Source organism: Tupaia chinensis, unplaced genomic scaffold (assembly GCF_000334495.1).
Source record: "Tupaia chinensis unplaced genomic scaffold, TupChi_1.0 Scaffold000357_1, whole genome shotgun sequence".
NCBI lineage: Eukaryota > Metazoa > Chordata > Mammalia > Scandentia > Tupaiidae > Tupaia > Tupaia belangeri.
Genome location: NW_006159853.1, coordinates 976,876 through 983,272, shown reverse-complemented (window position 1 = coordinate 983,272; position 6,397 = coordinate 976,876). Strand labels below are relative to the sequence as shown.

General features: G+C 47.8%; 1 pseudogene; it reads right to left on the bottom strand.

Annotated features, from left to right (window-relative positions):
- Window positions 1-2,939: 2,939 nt before the first annotated feature.
- The window catches only part of LOC106735326 (uncharacterized), a 5,258-nt pseudogene continuing 1,800 nt past the window's right edge, over window positions 2,940-6,397 (bottom strand).

Genomic DNA, 6,397 nt, shown 5'->3' with positions numbered 1-6,397 from the left:
ACTCATGCTGGGCACATGTGTATGTGTGCCCCAAAACTCCCAGGAGGCAAGTATAGGATAAGGGGCTGCAGTGTGGTCATATTCCCTGAGAAGTGATTCTCCATTTTCCCCCTCACTGTCTCTTTGTTTCTCTGGTGAGTGCTCATACTCTATGGCAAAAACCTAATAAACAAACAAATTTTAAAAACTTAAATTATATTTGGTGGATGAAGTTTAAATGCTGAATTTCAGTTTCTGTTTTTTAGTATCTATGTTATCAAAGTCAAGTTTCTATCAAATTACAATAATCTGTACCAATTGTAAATGCTTCTAATCAGCTCCATGGTAACCATAAGGCAGACACTTATGAAAAATAAACTAAAAATTAAAAGTAAGTGATTAGAACATAGTACTAAGGAAAAAAATATAAGAAATGATAGAGATAAAGGTAGAATATCTACAGAGCAACTTAAAAACAAGTAACTAAAAAGTAGCAAAAAATCCTTATTATCAATAATTACCTTGACTGTATATGTATCAAATTATTCAATTAAAAACACAAAGTGACTGAATAAATAAAAAACAAACTCCAATTATATGCTACCTAGCAGAATCTCACCTCACCTGTAAAGACCATCACATCTGATCGTGAAAGGCCACCGGCCGCCTGGCTTGGCGCGCTTTCTGTCCAGCGGATACGCAACCCCCAATCAACCACAACAGTCAGTTCTTGATGCAAAATGCAAGAGGTTTTATTTTTCCAGCCGGCTGGGGTCCAAGAACACGCCTGACTCAGCAGGCCGGAGCCAGTACCCCGTTTCTAGGGTTATAGGTCTTTTTATAAGCAGGAGAAGGTATGCGAAAGTTTAACGGGTAACTTTTTTTTAACTTATTTCTATGGGGAAGAGCAGCAGCTCTTGAGACACAGGTGCATAGGTTATCTTTCTAGTGCCTTGTCCACATTCCGTTTGCTCAGTTTCTGGAGGTTTGCATAATTAAGTCTGTCGGGGCAGTTTATCACAAGGGCAGAGCCCACAATAGTACAGAAGCGAAAAGGCAAAAGGTTAAATTTTATCTTTACAGAGCAGGAAGGCACACTTTAAATTTACTCCTACATTCCCCCATTTTGCGTTTTTGGGAGAAGTTTTAATCATAAAACTTATGGACCCACAAGAGCATTGGGATAATTTTCTGACTGTTGGAGGGTCTGATATTGTTGTCGGAGCATGAGTACTTGAACTGTGCTTACTCGCTCATGGATGAAAGTGACTAGGCGGTTTAAAATGCAGGGCCCGAAGGTTAAGATGAGAAGGAGTATAATTAGGGGACCGAGCAAACTAGAGACAAGGGTGGTGAACCAGGGGGAATGTCTATACCAACTATCAAACCATCCCTTCTGGGCTTCTCTGTCTTGACGCCGTTTGTCTGGCCATTCTCCAAGTTTAGTCATGGAGTCTTTAACGACTCCTGAATGGTCTGCATAGAAACAGCATTGTTCATTTAAAGCAGCACATAGCCACCCTTCTTTAAGGAATAGGAGGCCGAGTCCTCGCCTTATTACTTCCGACAAGGAGGTTAGGGACTCTTGAAGTTTAGTTATAGAGTTTTCTACGGCCCGTAGATCTTCGTCTATGGCTGCACACAGGCTTTCTGCATATTGAAGGGACTGTATAAGTGCAGTTGTCCTGGTTCCAATGCCCGCGGCCACTCCGAGGCTTAATAATACTGCCAGGGTGGTCAACGAGACTGGGTCTCTCTTTTGTCTAAAATGTTTAAGGCCGAATTGGTTTTCAAAGGTGTCAAACGCATAATAGATGACTCTGGAGAGTATCTGTACTAGAACACAGTAGTCAGAGTTGGGGTTTGAACACCGAGGAAAAGACGCAAAGGGTCAGCCCAGTACTACAAGCTCACCAACTCCCAGGAGGGGGAACTAAATATGTATCAGTGGAGTGGATGGTTGAAATAGTCTTATTACACAGATGCTGGCGGTCAGAGGGCACTTTGCCGAGGCAGGTGCCTTGTCCCGAGACCATTGCGAGGGTGAGCGTAGAGTTCCAACTGCAGGTGTGTGGGGAGGGAGTGGTGTTATAGGTTCCTGGGAAAGCTATGCCCTCATAATAGGGGAGGCTCGAGGCTAAGCACAGCCAACAGGACTTGGTAAGGCTGGGACTAGAGGAATTGAGGGCAGAGAAGGCTCCCTGCACTAAATTGAGAAGTCTCTGCCCAGTACCGGGTGGGTTTGGAGTACTTGGGATGAGGGTGGACTGAACTGTGGAGCTGGGTACTGGGGATTTCTGAAGGACAGGGATGGCGGGTGTTTGAGGGACCTGGAGAACTCTGGGTGGTGATTTTTGTTCAATCAGGACAGAATTGGGCCCCACAGGTGCAGTAGGAGGGTCTTGTATGTGCAGCCTGATGGAAAAGGCGATGCCGGGATCCATCCACGTGGCATATAGTCTAAGGCCCCACATTTCCCTGGTGAGCCAATCTTGGGTTCTTTGCTTACCCTCAGCAGTAAACGTGACCTGAACGGGGTTGCATCTATTGAGGGTACCTTTGCAAGTGTCTCAGGTGTTAGGTCCTCACCAGGGCCCTCTAGTAACAGTTATCAGAGGGTCTGGGTGTGGCAGAGTCCAAGAAATATAGCCGGTGGACACACAGTCCCAATCATAACAGAAGAAATGTGCGGGACCCCCACATTTGTAAGAATGGCTACCAGGGCAGACATAAAAGTAGTGATCATAGGTGCTTGATTTAGTGCCTGGACCTGCGCATCCACACATCCATACTGAAGCCTGGAGGGATCGTGGATGGATTTAGTTCACAAGTCATCCATGAGGTCACAGAGATCAAATTCTAGGGTGGGAAACCAAGTCCCCAATGGGGCCATGCGGGTGGTGATGTTAACAACGTGGTTATCACCCACACGGGAGATTACCCAAGAAAGGGACAGGGGCTTATGGGGGTTGGCACTATTTATTGCAGGCAGAGGCATCAGGAGGAGCAAGACTGTCTCGGCGAATGCGGAGCTTGAGTGGGTGATCCAATTTTTTCCACCTTCCAAGTGGGGTCTGGCAGAGGCGCTGGTTTAGCATGGGAGGCGTGGATCCAAGAAGCGATGCCATCAACCTTTATCGCCGTTGGAGTGGTCAGCAGCACCAGGTATGGTCCCTTCCACCGAGGTTCGAGGGTGGCCACTCTATGTCGTCGGATGAACACTGAATCTCCAACCTGGAACTGGTGAGGCACCTGGGAGTCTCCCAGCTTGTAGGTCTCTGCAAGTTGGGCCCAAGTTTCTTTTTGGACAAATTCAAGGGCTTTTAATCTAGCATAAAAAGATTGAGATGCTTGAGAGTGGGAACAAGAGAGGCATATGTTAGTCAAAAGAGGCAGTGCCCCATATAGAATCTCGAAAGGGGTTAAGATGAAGGGGCCGGGTGTATTTCGCGTGCAGAACAGGGTGAAGGGAAGGAGGACTGTCCAATCTTTTATGCCAGTCTCTAAAGCCAATTTTGTCATGGCCTCTTTTAGGGTTCTATTCATTCTCTCAACCTGTGCTGAGCTTTGGGGCCTATAAGCACAATGCAACTTCCAGTCAGACCCCAGGACCCTGGCCAGTCCCTGGCTAATCTGGGCAACAAAAGCGGGGCCGTTGTTGGATCCAATAACCAGTGGCACCCCAAATCTTGGGAAGATTTCTTCTAGGATTATCTTGGCAACTGTCTGAGCAGTCTCTTTTTTAGTGGGGAAGGCTTTGACCCACCCTGAGAAGTTATCAACCAGAACTAGCAGATATTTGTAGCCATATCTGCCTGGTTTTATTTCAGTGAAGTCTACTTCTCAGTAACTTCCCGGGCAATGTCCACGAAGCTGCTTTCCTTGTGGTGTTTTGTCTGGGTAGGCGTTAACTGGCAGGGTCTGCATAGGTTTACTATCGTTTCAGTGAGTCTGCGCAGGTTTATGACATGGAATGAGGACTGCCGGACTGAGGTAATTAGATGTTTTGAGCCTAGGTGTGTCAACTTATGAAGCTGATCGAGGAAAGCAATTGCTTGTTCTCGAGGGAGGATAGTCTTTCCCTCGACAGTCTTACGTACCCCCTCTGGGGTCACGGAGTGAGGTCCCATTTTACCATGCGCCCGGTGTGAGTTCTAAGCCACCGGGTCCGGGACGCGAACCACAGTTGACTATGTGGGAGTCCAGTGACATAGCCATTACGCTAACTGCTGGTTCCCTCAAGATCTGTTCTTTATGTTTGATATCTTTACCAGCTGAGGTCAGTAAGCCTCATTGTCTATAGATAGCCCCATGGACATGGGTGGTAGCGAAGGCATACCAGATATCAGTGTAAATATTTATGACCTTTCCCTCTGCCAGACACAGGGCCTGAGTCAAGGCTATGAGCTCAGCTTTTTGGGCTGAGGTTACCTTGGGTAAGCTACTCACCCAGATGGTCTGGTCGTCATCTACTACAGCCACCCCTGCCACCCTTTTACCTTCTATGATGTAGCTGCTTCCGTCAGTAAACTAGATCAGCTGGGCATTTGGTAGCAGCTGATCTTGGAGATCCCATCGGGTTTGGGTTTCTTCCACCAGGACTTCTTGGCAGGTATGGAAGACAGCCCCCTTGATGGAGGTCTCGGGCAGCAGCGTGGCAGGGTTGAGAGTGACCGGGGATCCAAACTGGACCCTATCCTTGTCTAACAAGAGACTCTAGTAATGAGTCATATGAGCATTGGACAGGCATCGGTCGGGGGGCTGCCGGATGATGCTCTCTAAAGCGTGGGGTGCAATGACTAGTAATTTTTGTCCCATAGTCAATTTGTCAGAATCTTTTACCAGTGTCGCCATGGCCGCTATTGATCTCAGGCACGTCAGCCATCCCCCAGCCACTGGGCCCAGTTTTTTTTGAAAGATAGGTCACCGGTCTTTTTCAAGGCCCTAAGGGTTGCATCAGTACCCCTCGGGCCACCCCTTTTTTTTTCATCTACATATAGAGTGAAAGGTTTTGTCACATCAGGCAGGGTCAAAGCCAGGGCTGATATTAAGGCTTTTTTTATATCATCAAAAGCCCATTGTTGGTCAACGCCCCACTTGAAGGGGGCTCCCTCTTTCGTCAGCGGGTAAAGAGGAGTGGCCATAGCGGTGAACCCTGGTATCCATAGGTGGCAGAATCCTGCCATCCCCAAGAATTCTTGCACTTGCCGGGGCATGTGAGGAATGGGGATCTGGGTTACAGTCCATTTCCTGGCTTCGGTGAGCCACCTCTTTCCACCCTGTAAAGTATAACCCAAGTATGTTACCTCTTGTTGACAGATTTGGGCCTTTTTAGCAGAGGCACGATACTCCTGGCAGGCCAGTTCTTCTAGCAGCAGTCCAGTGCCCTGCCAACATGTTTCTTCAGTTGCTCCTGCGAGCAACAAGTCGTCTACATACTGTAGGAGGGTTATCTCAGGGTGGCTGACGAGGAAGTGTGCGAGGTCCTGATGGAGGGCTTCATCAAAAATAGTAGGCAAGTGTCGGAAGCCCTGAGGAAGTTGGGTCCATCTTAATTGTCCCGTGATCCTAGTGTCCGGATCCCTCCATTCAAAGGCAAATATATTCTGGCTGGAGGGGTACAGTCGCAGGCAGAAGAAAGCGTCCTTTAAGTCTAAGACAATATACCAGTCCCGTTCTGGAGGTAGAGAACTTAGCAGGTTATATGGATTAGGTACTGTGGGATGGATGTCCTGTACCTGCTTATTGACCTCCCGCAAGTCTTGCACAGGGTGATAGTCACTTGAGCTGTTTTTTTTTATGGGCAGCAAGGGGGTATTCCAAGGTGACTGGCATTTTTTTAGAATACCCAGGTGTAGGAGGCACTGTATGTGAGGCCTGATACCTTCTCGGGCTTCTTTGGTCATAGGGTATTGGCGTAGTGCCACAGGGGTAGCTGTAGCTTTTAGTTCTGTTAGTATTGGGGACCTGTTGGTGGCTAACCCCATTCCAACTGTCTTGGCCCAGGCTTTAGGATATTTTCACAGCCAAGCATGAAGGGGGCCAGTGTTACTATCTTGACTTTTGAAAAGCCGGTGTTCATCTTGTAGACGTACAGCTAGGACTAATGTCTGCACTTCTGGAGTAACCTTTGGACCCCGTAGGGTAAAATTAACCTGTGCCCCCATTTTGGTAAGTAAGTCTCTCCCAAGGAGGGGCGCTGGACATTCAGGAATGACCAAGAAGGAGTGGGTCACTAGGCCTCTTCCGAGGTCAACTGTTCTATTGGTGGTACTGCTGGTGCCCGGTTGCCCCTATGACCCAAGATTTTTTCTTGGAAAGTGGCCCTGACGGTGCCAGTAACACTGAGTGTTGGGCCCCAGTGTCGACTAAAATATTAATTGGCTTGCCCTTCCCTTTTAGAGATACCCTATGCCCG